The sequence below is a fragment of the Sapajus apella genome, unplaced genomic scaffold (assembly GCF_009761245.1).
Source record: "Sapajus apella isolate SASKATOON/1434 unplaced genomic scaffold, GSC_monkey_1.0 scaffold98, whole genome shotgun sequence".
Taxonomy (NCBI): domain Eukaryota; kingdom Metazoa; phylum Chordata; class Mammalia; order Primates; family Cebidae; genus Sapajus; species Sapajus apella.
Window position 1 is genome coordinate 5,182,736 of NW_022437038.1, and position 20,377 is coordinate 5,203,112.

General features: G+C 35.2%; 1 pseudogene; it reads right to left on the reverse strand.

The window, feature by feature from the left end:
• Window positions 1-20,051, reverse strand: part of LOC116536105 — a 28,396-nt pseudogene extending 8,345 nt beyond the window's left edge.
• Window positions 20,052-20,377: the final 326 nt, after the last annotated feature.

Below are 20,377 nucleotides of genomic sequence, written 5' to 3' on the forward strand. Positions count from 1 at the left end.
GTCAAGAGTTAACTGCTGTGATGAACCAATGGCAACTGCTTTTAGTATTTTTGTCTTTTAGCTCAAATAGAATTCCAGAGAGGGAGCTACTAATTGCACAGTATGTACTCATTGTTTTGCTAGGGGTGTGGGTGTAGGTAGATGCTGGGTTCTTTCACACCAGATTGTGTCTAGTGGGGAAGAGGAAATTGATCAAAATGAAATCGGAGGGCTCTTAGAAATAATAAATGGATACTAATCAATTAATTCCAAGTTATATCTAATATAAGAACAGATAAAGTTCATTCCATCATAAAAAAGTTTGTTAAGCTACTACTATTCACCAGGGATGATGCTCTATGCAAAAAAAAAATTAAAGTGCCACTTCTCTGGTCATAAATCTTACAATCTAATTCAGAAGCTCATGGTTCTACAATATAAGGAATTTTATAAATATAAATAACTGATAATATGAATAAATTGGCTATGCATAATATCTGGCACAATGTAACCTCTCTAACCATTTTATAAAGCCTGTAGGGAAAAAACCACTTGGGATTACTAGAAAATTCAGCTGACTCGATCCCTGAGCATTATTTCCTCTGCAAATCATTAGTTATTGTAGAGGGATTTTTTTTTTTGAAATATACACACTATATATTTTGCAGTAATTTTTTGATTTTTCAAAATTTTGAAATAGATTGAGTTACAGGAAGTTGCAAAACTGGTACATCAAGCTTCATTTCCTCGAATGATAATAACTTACAAAATCACATTATATTGTTTGGGTTTCTTTTTGTAAAACATATTTTTATTGCCCAGGGTACATATGTACAAACGTACACCTTAGCTGTACTATCCAATTTTCCTCTTATCTATTTTTCTCTGGCAAATTTTAATTACATTAGCTGGCACGGTCAGGAATGCAAAAGATGCATATTATATTTCCTGGTTATTAACAGTTTTAAAAAGAAAATAAGTTAGTATGACTTAGTTGTTCAGCCTGCAGCTTTTCCATTTAGTGTGCACTCTCTCTCTCTCTCTCTCTCTCTCTCTGTGTGTGTGTGTGTGTGTGTGTGTGTGTGTGTAGACACAGAGAGAAAAAGATAGTTCATAAGCATCAGTCTTTCATACCCTTCTCTAGTTTTTGAAATACATTTTTACCTAGTTTTTGGAATAATGTTATTTCTTTTTCTTAAACACAAACAACAATATGTAAGAGAAAATTATTTCAGTTGGAACATTATAGGGATAGATGTTATAAAATACCTAAATTTAATTAGTGCCTGCTCAATAGTTTGTGTGCTCCCAAGAGTTACCAAGAAAACAATTATTTATGCTTAGACTAAAATGAATAAAGGGATATTGGCTTACTGACTAAATAATCACAGTGAACAACCTACCGTGTTTGAGTAAATCAAAGTCTGTGCCAGCAAGTATGGCTAAGATAATGAATTAGATACCTGTGTGTTCACTGACTCCCTCACCAGTTCACTAACTCACATACCAAGGGTGTGACTGGCAGAATAATGAAACCATAAAATCTGACCTTTTAAAAAATTTTCCATAGTTTTTGGGGAACAGGTGGTGCTTGATTACATGAGTAAGTTCTTTAGTGGTGATTTGTGAGATTTTGGTGCACCCAGCACCCAGCCAGCATACATTGCACCCTATTGTTAGTCTTTTATCACTCACTCTCTCCGCACCTTTTCTTCCTGAGTCCCCAAAGTCCATTGTGTCATTCTTATCCCTTTGCATCTTCATAGCTTAGCTTCTACTTATGAGTGAGAACATACAATATTTGATTTTCCATTTCTGAGTTATTTCACTTAGAATAACAGTCTGCAGTCTCATCCAGGTCACTGTGAATGCCATTAATTCATTCCTTTTTAGGGCTGTGTAGTATTTGACCTTATATATGTACCACAGTTTATTTATCCATTCATTGATTGATGAGCATTTGGGTTGGTTCCACATTTTTGTAATTGCAAATTTTGCTGCTCTAAATGTGTGTAAAAGTATCTTTTTCATAGAATGGCTTCCTTTCTTCCGGGTAGATACCCGGTAGTGAGATTAATGGATCAAATAGTATTTCTACTTTTAGTTCTTTAAAGAATCTCCACACTGTTTTCCATAGCCCATAGTAGTTGCGCTAGATTACGTTCCCATCAGGAGCATAGAAGTGTTCCTTGTTCACCATAGCCATGTCAATATCTCCTTTTTTCTTTTCTTTTTTTTTTTTTTTCTATTCTTACAGGAATAAGGTGATATCTTACTATGGTTTTGATTTCCACTTCCCTAATCATTAGTGATGCTGAGCATTTTATCTTGAGTTTGTTGGTCATTTGTATATCTTCTTTTGAGAATTGTCTATTCAGGTCCTTAGCCTACTTTTTGCCATCAAAAATAAGTGAGTGTTTTTTTTTCTTGTTGATTTGTTTGTGTTCATTGTAGATTTTAGATATTAGTCCTTTGTCAGATGTATTGATTGGGAAGATTTTTTTCTCACTCTGTGGGTTGTTTGTTAACACTGCTGACTATTACTTTTGCTATACAAAACTTTTTTAGTTTAATTAATTACCAGCAATTTATCATTGTTTTTAATTGCATTTGCTTTTGGGTTCTTGGTTATGAAATTCTTGCCTAAGCCAATGTCTAGAAGGGTTCTGCCTATGTTATCTTCTTGAATGTTTATAATTTCAGGTCTTAGATTTAAGTCCTCAATCCATCTTGAATTGAGTTTTATATAGAGTGAGAGATGAGGATTGAGGTACATGCTCCTACCTGTGGCTAGTGAATCATTCCAGCACCATTTGCTAAAAAGGGTGTCCTTTCTCACTTTATGGTCTTGTTTGCTTTGTTAAAGATCACTTGGCTGCAAGTATTTGGGTTTATTTCTGGGTTATCTATTCTGTTCCATTGGTCTGGGTGCCTATTTTTATACCTGTACCATGTTGTTTTGATGACTACAACCTTATAGTATAGTTTGAAGTCAGGTAATGTGATGCCTCCAGATTTGTTCTTTTTGTTTAGAGTTGCTTTGGCTATCTGGGCTCTTTCTTGGTTCCACTTGTAGTTGAGAATTGTTTTTTCTAATTTTGTGAAGAATGATGCTGGTATTTTGATGGGAATTGCAATAAGTTCATAGATCACTTTTGGCAGAATGATCATTTTCACAATATTAATTCTACCCATCCATGAGCATGAAATGTGTTCCCATTTGTTTGTGTCATCTGTAATTTCCTTCAGCAGTATTTTGTAATTTTTCTTGTAGAGGTCTTTCATCTCCTTGATTAGGTATATTCCTAAGTATTTCAATTTTTTTTACAGATATTGTAAAGGGGTTCAGTTCTTGATTTGGACCCTCACCTTGATTCAAGACTCCACATAATAAAAAGAGTCAATTCAGCATGAGGGTATAACAGTTGGAAACATGTATGCAGCCAACACTGGAGCACTGATACACACACACACACACACACATATATAATATTATTAGAGATAGAGAGATAGAACGCATTACAATAATAACTGGAGACTTCAAGACCTTATTGTCAGCATTGGGCAGGTCTTCCAGACAAAAAATCAACAAAGAAACAATGCACATAATCTGCATGAGAAAAAATAGATCTAATAATATTTACAGAATATTTTATCCAATGCCTGAGTCATTCACATTTTTTTCTTCAGCACACGAATCATTCTCAAAGATAGGCCATACGTAGGTCACAAAACAAGTCTGAAAAGATTCAAAAATTAAAATAATGTCAAGCATTTTCTCTGACCACAATGAAATAAAACTAAGCATCAATAAGAGGAATTTTAGAAAACATACAAACACATGGGAATTAAATAGTCTGCTCCTGAATGACCAGTGGATTAATGAAAAAATTAACAATGAAATTTAAAAATTTTTGAAACAAATGATAATGGAAACACAACATACCAAAACCTATAAGATTCAGTGAAAACTGTAGTAAGAGAACACGTGATAGCTATAAAAGCCTACATCAAAAAATTTTAAAAACTTCAAAGGAATAACCTAATGATGTATTTTAAAGAACTAGAAAAGTGGCCGGTCACGGTGACTAGCTCTTGTAATCCCAGCCCTTTGGGAGGCTGAGGCATGTGGATCACCTGAGGTTGGGAGTTTGAGAACAGCCTGACCAACATGGAAAAACCCCGTCTCTACTAAAAATACAAAAAATTAGCCAGGCATGGTGGCACATGGCTGTAGTCCCAGCTACTCGGGAGGCTGAGGCAGGAGAACTGCTTGAATCTGGGAGGCGGAGGTTGCCGTGAGCCGAGATCTTGCCATTGCACTCCAGGCTGGGCAACAAGAGCAAGACTTCTAAAAAAAAAAAAGTACTAGAAAAGTAAGAACAAATCAAACCCAAAATTAGTAGAAGAAAGAAAATAATAAACATCAGAGGAGAAATACATGACATTGAAACAAAGAAAACAATACAAAAGATCAAAGGAATAAAAATCCGTTTTTTGAACAGATAAGTAAAATTGGCAAATCCTATTCAGACTAAGAAAAAAAGAGAGAAGATCTAAATACAATCAGAGTTGAAAAAGGAGACATTTCAACTGAGACCTCAGAAACTTAAGGGATCATCAGCAGCTACTGTGAGCATCTATATGCCAATAAATCGGAAAATCTGGAGGAAATGGATAAGTTCTTAGACACACACAACCTATCAAAATTGAAAAAAATCCAAAATCTGAAGAGACCAATAACAAGTAATGAGATCAAAGCTGTAATAAAAAGTCTTCCAGCAAAGAATGTCTAGGACCCCGTGGCTTCACTGCTGAATTCTACCAAATTGCTAAAGAAGAACTAATACCAACCTATTCAAACTATTCCAAAAAAATATTGGAAAGAATACTTCCAAGCTTATTCAATGAGGCCCACATTCCACAACCAAAAAAAAAAAAAAAAAGATACATCAAAGAAAACTACAAGCGTGTATCTCTGATGAATACTGATGCAATAAAACCTGAACAAAATACTAGCAAACCAAATTCAATAATACATTAAAAAGATTATTCATCATGACCACGTGTGATTTATTCCAGGGATGCAATAATGGTTCAACATATGCGAATTGATTAATGTAATACGTTATATCAACAGAATGAAGAACCTAATCCACATGATCATTTCAACTGATTCTGAAAAAATATTTTGATAAAATTCAACATGACTTCATGACAAAAATCCTCAATATACTGGGTATAGGAGAAATTTATCTTAACATAATAGCAGCCATATATGACAGATCCACAGCTAGTTTCATATTAAATGAGGAAAAACTGAAAGTCTTTGTTTTAAGAGCTGGATCACCACAGATATGCCCACGTACATCACTGTTACTAAACATAGTACTGGAAGTCTTAGCTAAGGCAATCAGACAAGAAAAAAAAGTAAAGGGCATCCAAATTGGAAAGGAAGAAGTCAAATTATCTTTGTTTACATATGATATGAGCTTGTATTTTAAAAAAAAAAAAAAAAAAAAACAAATAAGTCCAGCAAAAAGCTGTTAAAACTGATCACCAAATTTAGTTGCAGGATACAAAATCATTCAAATATCAGCAGCATTTCTACATGCCAACAGTGAGCAATCTGAAAAAATAATAAAAGAAGTAATTCCATTTACCATAAACAATACAATTAAATACATAGGAATTAGCTTATTCCCAAAAGTAAAAGATCTCTACAACAAAAAAGAAATTTAAAAAAAAAACACTGATTAATGAAATCGAAGAAGACACAAAGAAATAGAAAAATATTCCATGTTAACAAATTGGAAGAAACAAGACTGTTAAAATGTTCATACTATGCAAAACAATCTACACATTCGATGCAATCCCTATCAAAATACCAAGGACAATAATCATAGAAATAGAGAAAATAGTCTTAAAATTTTTATGGAACCAACAAAGACCCAGAATCGCCAAAGCTAATTTGAGCAAAAAGAAGAAAACTGAATGAATTACATTATCTGACATCAAATTATGCTACAGAGGTGTAGCAAAACAGACATATAAATGAATAGAACAGGATAGAGAATCCAGAAACAAATCCGTACACCTACAGTGAAAGCATTTTTGACAAAGTTTCAAAAAACTTACATTGGTTGCTGGGGAAACTGGATATCCATATGCAGCAGAATGAAACTAAACCCCTAGCTGTTGCTATATGCAAAAATCAAATAAAAATTGATTAAAGACTTAAATCTAATATCCCAAACTGTAAAACTATTTTATGAAAACATTGAAGAAAGTCTCCAGGACATTGATCTGGGCAAAAAAAATTTGAGCAATACCCCACAAGCAAAGGCAACTCAAGCAAAAATACATAAATGGAATCACATCAAGTTAAAAAGCTTCTGCACAGCAAAGGAAACAATCAACAAGGTAAAGAGACAACCTACAGAATGGGAGAAAAATGTATGCAAACTACCCATCTTACAGGGGATTAATAACCAGAACATATAAGGAGCTCAGGCAACTAACTCTTTAGGAAAAAATCTAATAATCTGATTAGAAAATGAGCAAAAGATTTGAATAGACATGTTTTAGAAGAAGACATGCAAATAGCAAACTAGCATATAAAAGGGTGCGCAACATCATTGATTATCAGAGAAATGCAAATCACAACTGCAATGAGATAGCCTCTCACCTCAGTTAAAGTGGCTTATATCCAAAAGACACATAATAACACATGCTGGCAAAGAGGTGGAAAAAAAGTGAATGCTTGTACACTGCTGGTGGGAATGTAAATTAGTACAACCACTATGGAGAAGAGTTTGGGGGTTCATAAAAAAAACAAAAAAGAAGAGCTATGATCTTATGAGCATGTGATCCAGCAATATCACTGTAAAATATGCACCCAAAATAAAGGAAATCAGTTTATCAAAGTGATATCTGCACTCCCTTGATTGTCGCAGCACTGTTCACAATAGCCAATATTTGGAAGCAACCCAAGAGTTATAAATAGAAGCATGAATAAAGAAAATCTGATACATTTACACAATGGAATAGTATTTAGTCAAAAAAAGAATGAGATCTAGTCATTTTCAACAACATTGATGGAACTGGAGATCATTATATTTAGTGAAATGAGCCAGGCAGAGAACAACAAATTTTACCTGTTCTCACTTATTTGTAGGGGCTAAAAATTGAAACAATTGAACTCGTGGAGGTAGAGAATAGAAGAATGGTTACCAGAAGCTGGGGAAATTAGTTAAGGGGGGAGGTGGGGGTGACCAGTGGGTACAAAAAGTGATTAGAAAGAATAAACAACACCAAATACTTGATAGCACAAGTAGGGTGAATATAGTCAATAATAATTTTATTATACATTTAAAAATAACAACAATAGTTAACTGTTTTTTATAATATAAAAGAGAAACATTTGAGGGCATGGATAACCATTTACCATGATATGATTCTTGTGTGTTGCATGGCTGTGTAAGAGTATCTCATGTGTCCCCTAAGTATATACATCTATTATGTGCCCCCAAAATTAAAAATTAAAATAAGTAAACAAATAAATACATACAAAGAACTTCAGATACTTTTCATTTGAACTATTTGTGTATGATCATACTTAACATACACTTTTACACTCTTTTTTCGTATATTGTAATTTCCTTTTATTACTTGCAATTTTTATTAAAGTCTACTAATGTATGTTTTAAATACTTAGAACTACTTTGTTGTGTATATGTAATAAAGATGAAGTAAATATTTCTACATCATCTCCTCCATATAAGCAAAAGTGTTAGCAGCAGGATGACATCAAGGAGTAAATAGTCCCAGATTTCCAGGCAGCATTATGGACCAAAACAAACAATGGTTATTCAGTGAAGGTAAGAGAAACCAGGAAGAATATATCAGATTGAGAATCAGCTATTAAGTAGATAATTAAGGAAAGAATATGAGGCAGAATTTATTTCTAATTATACTATATCTATATATTTCTAACATATAGATGAAGGTGACTTTGTGGGGCTTGGGGAAGATTTGACTTTGGATTACCAATTCTAGTCCTCTATATTCAGTAACTTTCTCAAATAAACTTAATTTCACTAAGACAGTGACATTCACAGTGATGCACCTTTTTGTGCTTTTTGAAGCTTCCCACAGTCAATAATAAAATACTCTGTCTTATGAGAGTCAGTGAAACTGGTCCCAGGACTATAATCCCTATGACAGCAGCTTTGTATCAGGAAAAGAGCTTGGTACCAATGTATAAGGCAGGGTCCAAGCCTGCCTCCTTTGCTCAGAATTGCATTTTTGTCTTAATTTCTAGTTATGAGCTCAAAGAATTGTAGACTTTGGTGATATTAGCTGTGAACATGAACTAAGTGATATTCAGGTGGCTAGGTGTGAATTTCTTTTTCTTTATGTACAATTCCCTTTCTTTGTTATGAATTTTGGCACAAAAGAGGATCTACTCATTCTTTTCAGCAGCCTTTGACCATTATTAACATATTCTGCATTGTCATTTAGAGTAATACCAGGACTAATAAGAACCAAAATAATTAGTGCCTGAATTTAATTCAGTTCTTACTCTATGTTCTATGTGAGAAAGAAACAAACCACAGGAAAATAAGTCAACATCAGGGTTTTATAAGTTTTTTTAAATTTGTTTCTTCTATAGCTCTCCTGTTTTGGAGAGATCTGATTCAAAATTCTGCCCTTCTTGTACTTAAATAGAAAAACGCTTTGAGTAAAATAATTATTTTCTCACATAATATAACTACCTACCAATCATTCACCTTTACAATTCATCTTTTTAGGCCCTTCTCTTTCCCCCTCATAAAACACTAATTACATTGAGAGGATATGTGCCTTAAACTGGTTATTTTCTAACATCCCAATTATTAGGTATCTACTGAGTTAACATCCAGGTTAGAACAGAAGCTGGCTAGAAAATAGGCAACTGAGTGGGTTTGGGAGCATGCCAAAAAGAAGATGCCAATGGGGGTCATGTGTATAGGAAAATAGCCAAAGGGAAGCTTGGTTTTCTTCATAGTTTTGTTGGCATCCAGGCCCTGCTTATATCAGCAAGAACTAGTATAAACAATGTTGAGTCTGCTGGGTATGCTGGCTCACACCTGTAATCTCAGCATTTTGAGAGGCCAAGCGGGGTGGATCATTTGAGCCCAGGAGTTTGTTTGAGACCAGCCTGGGCAATATGGCAAAACTCCATCTCTACAAATAATATTTAAAAAATTAGCCAGGCCTGGTGGTATATGTCTATAGTCCCAGCTACTTCATAGGCCAAGATGGGGGGATCACTTCCGCCTGGGAGGTTGAGGCTGCAGTGAGTTGTAATCATTCTACTGCATTCCAGCCTGGACAGAGTGAGACACTGTCTCAAAAACAAGCAAAAAAATAAATAAAAATAAAAGGATGATCCTAAGGCTACTGATCATCCCAACCCATTAATTTAAAAATTCAGTCTCATTGGCTAGGTAGTATTTTTTAAGGTAAAAGGATGGATACATCACTTTTAGAAAATAATTCCCAAGCCAATCCAAAAGAGACAATATAATTTGTAATGAACTTTACTAATATTGCTATTGCATTGGGGGATGGGTATATGATCTCTAACATGTTTTTTTCTGCCACCACATAATGCATAAAATGTGTTTTCAAATATTAATTGCTTCATATGTTTCTACAGAAAATACTTTAACAAATCCTACTCAACAGCAGGTTATCATGTTCACTTTGAAACTCCATCATAAATAAGCCCTTGAAAAAAATCATACAAAGAAATTATCTATCACTGTAAAGTTTGCACTATTTTTCCCATTCAGTATTTTATTTGAAATAGAACAAATATGTCAACATCTTCCACTTTTCAGATGATGATACTGCAGCACAGACAGGTTTAGTAACTCATTCAAATTTACTTTTCTGGTGATTAATGGAATCAGAGTTCAAAATCCAAGTCTTCTGACTCCAAATTTATCCTCTTTTCCCCACACATTGAATTTTCTATTAATGATAAAGGATGATCAGAAGAAGGAACTTCAGGGTGTTTTCTTTTTGATCAATATTATTTTTTCTAAGTTGGACCAGAGAGATAATGCCATTTTCAAAGTGAAATGGCATTCTATAAAATCTACATGCAGAGCCTTCATTAACTAACATGAACATACTCTATTTTGAAAAAGGAAAGGCTAAGCAATGAACTTTGGAACTAAAGAACAAATGAGGAGTATTGTCAGAAAGCAGCATCTATACTAATTAGTGCCCCATCCTTAACTTTATCACAAAGGTTAAGTTTAACTAGGACCCTGTCCTTGATTTCTTTTGTCATCTTGTGAAAACATCGCCTACCATACAAGCCTCTTAAATTTACACTTAATTATGAAAGTCAAGCACACTCTCATTTACTGACAGCTACTGATGCTTCTAATGAAGTCAGGTAACTTCAGTTCAAATAAACAAATAATTATGATCGACAGCAAAAGTGTAAACAAGGTTCTAATTAAATTAATGAACATGCTAACTGTTGTGATTGTCCCCTAGGACACAAAAACTTGTATTTGCTGATCAAGATTTCCACACAAAGGAAAAAAATGAATGTCCATGATGAGACAGTCAATGTCCACAGACTGGTGGGTAAGTAAAAGAGTAGAAATCACTGGCATTTCACCAGTTTACAGACTCTTTATATAGGTAGATGGATAGTTATATCCTCTTGACCTTTTGAGCAAACTGCTCAAAACAGTGATGACTAAAGGTATCTTTTCAGGCTTGCATTATCCTCACCCTTTGGTGCTGGGAAAAGAGCACATGACACAGCCCTAGTCACATATTCAAGTAAAATTATTGGACTTTAAGCAAAAAAGAAGAATAAATAAATAAAAGTCTTTTGTGCAAGTAGATTTTAAAAAGAACATGGAACTTATAATGAAATGAAAATTCGATTATCATTAGAGATTTTTATAATGCTTTATGCTATAAGTAAATAGGATGACGTATTTAAGGTGCTCAAAAAAAGAAAATGAAGGCCAAGATTTTGCCTCCAGAAGAACTGATTTTAAGAGTAAAGAGCAAAAAATGTCATTAACATGCAAGAAGTTGAAGAATATCTTTTTCAGATCACTTTCTGAGAAATCTGAAAAATAAGTTTCAAACAACCAAAATTACTAGGAGAGATAGCAACATATTTACCAGTGGTGATAATTTAATACATGAGGACCTGTGGAAGTATGACTAAATAACAAAAGTATGTAAGTAGATGGTTATATATAATATCAAGGTAGATACAACACAATTGTAAAATAAAATGAAGAGGATATGGGGAGATGCCATATATGAAAATTTATACATTTTCAATCATTGTATTGGGATGATAGTTTTATTCTTGTTATCCTGGGACTGTTTTTACGTCACTGGATCAAGCAAATGAGCAATTGTGTGCTGGTTTAATTCTATCATCTGCTGTGGTTTCAGAAGCAGGGCTATTCATGTGGGAAGAAGGAGATATAAAATAGTAAATAATAAATAAAAGCCTCGTATTACTGCATTAGAATTGGAAGTACTGAAATAAACTCACAAATAATCATGTACAGAGAGAGAAAACTACATGTATAAGTCACATGTAAAATTTTGATACATGCACATTTCACAAATTGTGAATATCTAATTTATACATAATGTACATTTTCTACATATTTATAATATGTAATTATACTATTACATATAACTTACATATGTTGATCCATATAACATATATAAATTATATGTATATACACATATATTATTTCCTATCTTTATCTCTAGAAAAGGTCTAGAAAAAATGGTCAACCCTGTAGTGATGATGTTGAATACAATTTTCCACTAAAATAAAACAGGGCTTTGTGGAGAAATAGCTGATTCTCTTTCTCTACACATACAAAGTCTTCTAACGAAGGATACATGATAAGCTTATAAAATGTAATTATATCAGACAGCAAGAAAGCTATAGGAACCTACTTTGGTTCTGTCAAATTGAACTCAGGAGCAAAATTAAAGAGGCTCCTACTGGGCAAAGATGGGACAATTTGAGCTTTAATAGAACTAGTAATTAAAATGCTATGAAACCCATCAAATATATTTACATTCATAATTTCATAATGATATTAATACATAAAAATAAGTAACCTAAATAACAACTCATTTTCTGGTAAATAAAGGAAAAGACACAAGGATTTATCTTTCCTTCTCTATGAAAATTTTACCACTGGGTAACCAATTAGTATATTTGGAGCAGTTTTTCTTTATAAAAACACTAATTGCAACTAATTTAAAAAGAAATGATAGCATTAGAATATCACTATATTGCCAAGGCAATGAATTAACAAATGTAGATATTGAGCATTAGGAGCTCCTAACAACAAAAAGAGAGATAGTAGGACCTTTTGTGTCTCCTGAGGAAAAACTACAGTATGACTGGATCTTGTCAAAGAGATAAAATTTGAGTCTTATCATGCTTTTGGATCCAGTTGACAATTTTCAAGAAATACCAAAGAGAAAGGAATATATTAAACAGCACCATGAGGATGCAATGAACAAAACCTGGACTGTGGTAAACTACATGTCAAATTACTCATATTGTGCAACAGTTAAATTATAAAGGACATATTTTAAATGAAGGAGAGACTTGTAGAATAAAATAGGTTTAAAGGACATATCAAGTTTAAAAAATGGTAATGACTGAACAATGATATCTACTGATGCATCTTTGGATGATAAAAATAGAAAGAGTGTGAGTAATTGTTTTACTTTTGTGGTTACTTTGGGGAGAAGTGGACAATGCGGTTAGGATGAGGCATATGGAGGCTACAGAGTTGATGTCAAAATTTTAATTTTTGATTTGACTGGTAGTTTACAAGGGTGTTTGCTTTATAATATTTTATTAAAGTACATTTGTTTGTGTGTAAGTTTGTTTTCTACCTCTGTTTTATTTTATATTGAAAAGGTTATTTAAAAAATGATGGCGTTCTGTGTGAATACAAGCCCAAAATATGATCAAATTGAGATCTTTAGAGATTAATTTGACATAGCAACAAATCTCAAACGAAAGTTAAGTAGCATCCTCTAGGGCCAAAAGAAGAGATTTGGATGTAACAGGACATATGATTGGGTTCCCTAGAAGAAGACTCTGAGAAAGAACTGCAGGAGGTTTATTGAAGAATGCTCTTTGAATCTCCATCTGACAAAGGAAAAGAAAGAAATCAAAACTGAGAAGAAGTTGGGCTGTAATGTAATCTCACGGAAGTCCTCAGGTGACTTCACGGGAATTTTAGAATTTGTGATAACCATTCAATGTTGTACTACAATAGACAAAGGGATTAGGCACAGGATTTTGTGTTTTATTTTCCTAATAGAGGACAAATTGCTCTAGGGAAGACTGCATAGATCAGACACAGCCAAAACAACCCTGAAGTGGACTGAAAGATGAGAGATGTCTGCTCACAACAGTTCCAGAAGCATCTGAGTGGTAGATGCTTCAGCTGCATCAACCACAGTGATTATCTCCTGCCTCTATCAGTATTTTTTTTTCCGGCTTCTATATTTATCTGTCTCTAAACTATGCTATTCATTTTGCAAACACAAGGTTGTAAATCTTCTCAGCATTCTTCTGATTTGGTGAAATCTTGTTTTCATTTTACAGACAAGAAAAAATGGTCAGAAAGGTGAAGAGTTATAGTAACACTGCATTGTAGGCTAACTTTGGGCCAAGCATATTACCTTCATTATTTCATTTCATTATCTCAATAGACTTATGAATTAAGCACAGTCAATTTCTTCATTTTACAGATGAGGTAAATGAAGGCCCTAAATGTTAAAAGATTATCCTGGTCAGTGGTGGAGCCAGGATTCTAATGAAGTCTGTATGAACCCAACGTTGTACTCTCAACCAATATGTTATACACCTCTGCAGAAATGGTCTAGGCTCACAGAATAAATAAATGGTCAATCCAGGAATTTAATTCTGATTTCCTATCTCCAGGTTTTCATTCCCTCTCCTATAACTTGTCCAGTGTCCCATACCTTGAGAGAGGGCTTTATTTTAGAAATTAATTAATGGTTGATGGTGATTTAATATATTACTACTCTTAATTAGCCAACAGGGCTCTTTGATAACTTAAATAATTTAATCCAAAGAAATCACAAAGATAAACATTGCTTTCCAACTGGTGGGCTACTAGAGAAAAGTGTTTTGGGAGTATGGAGGCCTTTTGAACTCCTGAGATGGCATCAAGCATTCTGTACCAATTCTTACGCAAAGGTCAACTGTACAGGCTATGGTGTAATTAAGGGAATAGAGGGCATATGCAATAAGACAAACTAAAAAAGATCAAAAGTCTTCAATCTGGATGAAATGAAGATCAAAAGTGAATTTTTCTAAAGTAAGTAAGAGGCTAGATTGTATGGTAAAATGAGAGCAGACATATCCCTTATGTCTCAGGGTATAAGAAATCAAGGGAGAAGTTTTGAAGATTAAAGAGGTTAATTGGGGCAAATAGAATGAAAACATTACTCTAACCTGTAGGTGGCTAACCACCAAAGTTTATTACATCTATAAAAGCAGTGTAGGCTGTCATAAATTTATTCAAGATAATTTAAATAAATTTAAGGTTAAGAAATATTGAATAACAGAAGTGAGAGACAAGGCCTATCTGAGTGTGAACTTGTGGACAATAACCTTATTCTTCTTTATGCTGTCTTTTGGTATACCTGTCTCAAATGCAGTTCTAAACTCTGTGGCCCATGGACATGATTCTTGCTGTACATGGACTTCTTTTATCTTCCCTCAAAATACCAAACTTACTATGCTCAGGGCAGTTACCTCTGCTTGGCATGCTCTTTTCTTCACTTTTGTGTAGCTGGTTCCTTCTCATTCTTCACATCTCACTGTATTAACAACCTCTTGCTCCCACCCAAGCCCTACCACTATTTATCTACTTGCCTTCTTTTGCTCCCTTCAGAGCACAATCTGATTATCTTGCATACTTTTTTGCATGTTCATGATCTGTTTCCTCAAATAAGAGGTACATTTTATGAGGACAGGACACTTAGGAGTTATGTTCACAATCGTAGTCTGTCATCTAATCTAGTGCTTAACATAGACATATATATTTATTGAGCAAATGAATGAGTGAATAAATAAATAGATGCTTCAAGAATCTCATTTTTAGTAAAGTGAAAATCTTTCTTCCTAAAATAAAGGCAATCATTGAGAATTTCTTCCTTCCTCTCTTTCTTTCTTTCTTCCTTTCCTTTCTTCCCTTCCCCTTCCCCTTCCTCTTCCTTCCCCTTCCCCTCCCTTCCTTCCTTCCTTCCTTCCTTTCTTCCTTTCTTTCTTTCTTTCTCTTTCTCTCTCTCTCTTTCTATCTTTCTTTCTTTCTTTGACAGAGTCTTGCTCTGCAGCCCAGACTGGAGTGCAGTGGTGCAATCTCGGCTCACCACAACCTCTGCCTCCCGGGTTCAAGCCATTCTCCTGCCTCGGCCTCCCGAGTAGCTGGGACTACAGGTGCACACCACCATGCCTGCCTAATTTTTGTATTTTTAGTAGAGATAGGGTGTCACTATGTTGGCCAGACAGGTCTCAAACTCCTGAGCTCGTGATCCACCCGCCTCAGCCTCCCAAACTTTTGGGATTATAGGCGTGAGCCACCACATCTGGCCCATAATTTATTTCTTATTTTTTTGTCTGTTATATTCTTGAGACTCATTTTTTTGTAGTTTTTATGATAACTATATAAGAAATATTTTAATATATTAGTTCACATTTACACACAAATAAAACGACAGAAATCATACTTTTGGTTTCTTATGAAAAGCACTGGTGAGGTTCAACAAATATGCATGCATTAGGTATGCCTATTTGGCCCTAAGTGCTTTATTCATCAGTTTTTCTAGAACACTTATTTAAATCAATCACAAATTGACAACATCTAAGACTCATCTGTCTGCTTAAGAAGCTACACAGCTAGTGTGTTACTACAGAACATGAAGTAGTTCTTGGAGTCTTTTTAAAAGTATAATACTTGGAATGCCTAGGAAATCTTCTTCCCATGAGGAATTCTTCCTGAATTGGAATAGACACCCATCTACCATGGTTGCCAAAATGCATGCATCATCTGGTGGCAAAAGAGAGCATTGTCAGGAGATAGTCCTTCAGTTTACAGCAAGTAACTAACTAAAAAAACTAAGTAAAAACGTAAACTAGATAGAGTAAAATAAAAATGTTTCAACTTCTTTGAAATAAAGTACAGAGATTTAAATATATGTGACTTGTGAATTCTAGAGATTTCAGTTGTTCAAAGTGAATTCCTATTTGTTCTCCTTAGGATGGAGCAGCTGTGATTATTTATAAAGAACAACATTGCAGTTTCCCTAGGTTGCTGCTCATGATAGACAACTCACAGAGCTTTTCAACTCACCAGCAGTCATCTCAGGGCTAGTATTGATGCAGACATGAATATTGAGAAAGAAATAGACCTCAGAGAGATCTGCCTTTATAATCTTTTTCAGTAACAAGCGGCTATACATGCTCCTGTGGGTTCCTTTGTTCTGTAGTCTCCGCAGTCCCACGATGCAAATGGAGGGATCCTTAGCTCTTTAATGAAGTACACCCAGTGTGTAGCAGTGAGCACAGGGCCAGTCAAGATATTTTAGAAGCTGCTGTCTGGCTGTTAGCAACTGATTATGTGAAAATGGGTCATTAAGAGTTAGCAGGACAGAAATGCAAATCATTAGCAAGCTCCTTTGGTGAAGAAATGGTAGTACCAATCTGCTGAAGTCCAACCACTCAAGGAAGATATTAGACAAAGTCTGATGGTAGGAATGGGACACAGGAGTGGCAGGGAAATAGGACATAGAAAAGAGGTTTGATTTTTGTAAAACTTATGTGTTTTTTATCTCTGCTTGTGCATTTTACATCGCTGAGGAGTTAAGTAATTTTTATTTCAAATATTTTGGAACCAAATGCTCAATATTTCAAATACTTGGAACCAAATGCTAAAATCCATGATAAAGTAGGTTAAATTTTTTATAAATTTAAGAGACAATACATTGTTAGCAGATCATCTTTTAGTCAAAGTGATGAAAAACACAGGCAACTGTAGTCTAAATATGGAAGTTACAAGACACTTGGCAACACTGGACCAAATACATGAGAGTGAGTGAGAAATTTCTGCCCTGTTGTTACTCAATTTTGCTGCCCCTTTCAGAGAATCATTTGAAGCTTTCATAAAAAGGCAGGGAGAAAACAAGGTCTTGGGAGAATAATAAAATAAACCCAGTAAGCATCAGCATTTCACTAAGTATCCATAGTTTAAAATATTTTTTTAATCACACCCCAGTTCTTTCCTCTTCCAATCAAAAGTTAAGGGTGCGCAAATATTTTAATTACTTTGTTCCTCAAATAGGTTATATTCTATAGATCATGAAGGAAAAAGTAATCAAGATGATATGTAGCAAATACATGTGTCACTGATAAGAGTGGTTGGAATGTTTTCTTCTGTCTGGTAGGAACTCTCAACTTAAGGACTTGTCTCTGATGTGATGCAGAGGATTACCAAGATGTCAAATGCCACTAGAGGCAACACCCTAACACTGGCGACATAACTTTTAAAAATCACTCTCAAATGACTCATTGGTGAATGTAAATCAAATGATACAACAAAAAGGGAAGAGCACCAACTGCCTCAGTCCCCTTGGAGCATCAACCTCAATCCTTCAGACAACATTTTACACATCAAGTATAAAACTAAATTTAGGAATTTGGTGAAATAATTTTGTAGTTATCCCCATACCAGACAAAACTCTAGGCCCAAAGACAGGTTTTGCCTCTAAATATTCAAGATTTCTCATTCTATGTGGCATCATTCTAGGGGTGAGAATAAAGAGCTCATTACATGTGAAGTGATGTATATTACACCAGTATAACAAATATGTGATAAACAGTCTCGTCCACTTATCTAGATGGTATCTTCAGGAGCCATGTCTGTACTGCCATCACTGGTGTTTTAATGATAAACTTAATTCTCTTCTTTTCCTCTGCCCCTTTCTCTATATTTCCAACACACACGTGCACACTCACATGCATGCATGGACACACACACACGAGGAAATATGTTTTTCCTAAGGATCCAGGTAGCTTTACTAACTTTCCCTACTTTTTCTTAGATGTGGTATGACAATTATTCTTTCCAAAGAAACTATCCTCAGCTAACAGTTTAGATTTTATCTCTCTGCTGTGCAGAACATAAACTAAAAGAATGAGAGTTGGTACTAGGAGAGTTGCTGCACCTTCCACAGAAGGGGAAGGCCTACTAAGTGATCATCAGGAGACAGATGCTCTTTTTGTTTTATTATCATATAGAAGAAGCTGAATTTTTCATTTTGGTCCACAAACGCACAGCCTATTATCTAGACCTTAGGGGGAAGAATGGGAGATTCTGCCTTACTCTAATGATGAGAAGCTTGAAGTTGGTGGTAATAATGTTGTTGATGAGATTATTATCTTGATGACAATGAAGACATCAGAGACAAAAAGTGTCCAAGCCACTAAATGTTCAGTATTCTTTTTAAACCACAGAGACAACTGGCAAAACTGCAATTGGTATAATTAATGACCGAATACCTTCTTCTGCTTCTTATACAGATCTGCTTCTATTGTTTTTTAAATTGGCTTCATCCTAGGACTTGAGATTTAAGATCATGGCTCTTACTTTCCCTTTCCTGAATCTCTGCTGCTTATCCCAGATGCTGCCTCTGGTAGTGTGCCCTAAATTCACACCCCTGCCATGACCTTGGATGATCCTAGATATTTCCTCTATGCATTTGTGCTCATCAGACTGAGAATGCTAAATACTACTGCTTGTATTAATGTCAGTCTTTGCTTGGGAGAGTGTTTTCAAGATGCAATAATGTCCACCTCATGCATATGGTCAAAGGTTCCCCTTGCATAATGTTCTTGATAAAGAACAGCATTGCTCTTCCCTCCTGTAGTTGCATGCATACCATTTTGGTGGCATTTTAGTTTACAGGACAGTTTCCCGGGAATTGTTAGGTCTGCATCTTTGAAGCCCAGAGCTCTACAATCAATCGCCATTGTGGAAAAGATATATTGTAACATTTGGAGCCAGTCTGCTAACTGTGTTGTGACTTTTCTGTTACCCCATCTATAAACCATGGGGTTTATACATGTCACCTCAGGAAGGTATTATGAGAGTTAATGAACCAGAAGTTGTAAGGGGGATTTAGCCTCCCGGATAAAAGGTGCTGCTTAAGTATAGAGCATTCCTGTTTTATGTGACCTGATTCTTCAGGGCCAAAGCAACATATCAGGAAGCCACAGTGCTGCTATTAAAGGGCAGAGGGCACTATCAGTACATTCTCAATGTAAGGTGTAGACTCAGTCTCCAAAAGGAGCAGTTTGGGATTTTACAACTTACTGTTGACTGGTGGCTCCTTTTTATTGCTGCAGCTGCCACATTCCCTGCATGATAAAATTAGTCTCATTTTGCCCATTTTGTCCTTGGTTCCCTTGACACAATATGTATTCCTTCAAAATTCTCTCTGGATGAAATGAAGTATGGTACAGAAATGTAAGACGTACAAATACATCAGCTAAAACTGATGATAAGAGAAGAAACCTTCAGGGCAAGTAGTGCCTCTGGCAGGTTTTTGCTGTTCCTTTTGAGATACAAAAGCAAGAAGACATGTGCAGCTAAGATGCATTAAAGGGTTTCTGTTATCACAACAGTGAGAGAAGGTACAGCAAGCCAAATGGGGCAAATGTGATATGCCACCTCCAAGTAGCATTTGTGAGGCTTGTAACATACAAGAGACAAACACTCAGATTATGAAACCTTTCTAAAGACCTCACTGGGCTTATGCTATTTAACATTGTGACAGTTTTGCAGGGCCTATTCAGTTTGACTTGGGGTTCGCTATCTGCTTAGCGGATCCTCTTATTGACCACATTACCGCTCATCTGCTGTGAGTTCAGCCTTTTCTGTCCTCCGCTGGCCACTAGCCATAATGCCTCTCCAAAGACTCCTGCTGAGGCACGTAGAGCTTCACTGATGGGACATTTATTTATTCATCTATTATATTTTAAATATGTTTTTGCCCACCACCATTAAAGAAAAGTGTGCATTTATAATGATATTGCAATGGGGGAGCGTACTCAGCTCCCAGTTCCGAAGAGGTTCTTAGCCTCACTAATCCAGAAGAATGAGTTTGCTGTTCCGATAAATATCGTGGACCCAAGGAGTTTTGGGGAAAAGCGATTTACTAGACGGAGAGAGAGAGAAAGAAGACAGCTCCCACACTGTCCTGGGAGGGGACCCAGAGAAGGAATCTG